The sequence below is a fragment of the Hippocampus comes genome, unplaced genomic scaffold (genome assembly GCF_001891065.2).
Source record: "Hippocampus comes isolate QL1 unplaced genomic scaffold, H_comes_QL1_v1.1 C16831486, whole genome shotgun sequence".
Lineage (NCBI taxonomy): Eukaryota > Metazoa > Chordata > Actinopteri > Syngnathiformes > Syngnathidae > Hippocampus > Hippocampus comes.
The window spans coordinates 1-956 of NW_017839740.1; the positions used below are offsets into that span (position 1 = coordinate 1).

Genomic DNA, 956 nt, shown 5'->3' on the forward strand with positions numbered 1-956 from the left:
GGACTTCAATACGGGTCTGCAGTCCGACTCCATGTGCGGCACTCACTCGTGTCGCGCCTGCAGAAGCTCCAGAGCTACGCGCAGATCCTTGACTTCCGCCCGCAGGCCCTCCAGCGTCAACTCGTCTTTCTGGGCCACGTTGTTTCGGACTTGGCCCGGCGGGGCCCGGGGAGGCGCCGGTCGCAGCGGAGGCGGCGTCTTAGCTCGCGGGTCCACCTTGAGAGACTCTGCGCCCTGCTTTCAAAAAAAAATTAAATCAAAGGTTCTTCGGCGCGCTCCGCTCTCGATCACGTTGCGCTTCGGACATCGCACCTTTTGTACGCCGGGCAGTTTATCGGTTTGGCCCTTCTTGGTCAGTTCTACTTCAGAGTCATTTGGATTCTGTCGAGAAAAGTCAGCGATGAGTGACCCGACCGTTTTTCCAACGCGTTCAACTTCAACACGGCAGGTCCGCTTGAAAAGGATTTCCGAACGGCGGCGGCTTTGATTCTGAAACGAGCCGCATCGAACGTGTGTGTCCCTGAAGCGCCGCTTTGCGGATGACCGCCGGATCCGAATCCGGTCGAGAGGAAATCAAGACCTGGGTGGCACCGAATGGGTTGAATTTCCATGAAAAGAAGACGCAAAGTGATGGCCAAGCGGTGGTCCCCGGTGGCCCTTGTCCACCCCATCCCGCCCTGCAGACTTGGGCCACCGGCTCCTTCTCTGAAGCCGAAAGTCTCCAACTTCGACACCGATTTGAAATTGGACCGGCAAACGGGCGCCGTTGTTCTTCTTTCATCTTTGACTGCCGGCTCAAGTCAGTTTGTCAACAGCGCCGGTTGTTTTCAAGTGCTCTGGAAATACTCTTGAGTTGAGTCGAATTAAAAGGGAGGCGGCACCTCGTCGTCGCCACAACAACAACAACAACGTGATGAACTTTGCGGTTGAGCCAGGACTTGGCGTTCAATCGATTG

General features: G+C 56.3%; 1 long non-coding RNA gene across 1 annotated transcript; it reads right to left on the reverse strand.

The window, feature by feature from the left end:
• Positions 1–127: 127 nt before the first annotated feature.
• Positions 128–405, reverse strand: LOC109509253 (uncharacterized). Its single transcript, XR_002166907.1, has 2 exons — positions 313–405; positions 128–234 (listed from the first exon to the last, which is right to left on the reverse strand). It is a non-coding gene; the product is annotated as an uncharacterized LOC109509253 (long non-coding RNA).
• Between the last annotated feature and the right edge of the window lie 551 nt (positions 406–956).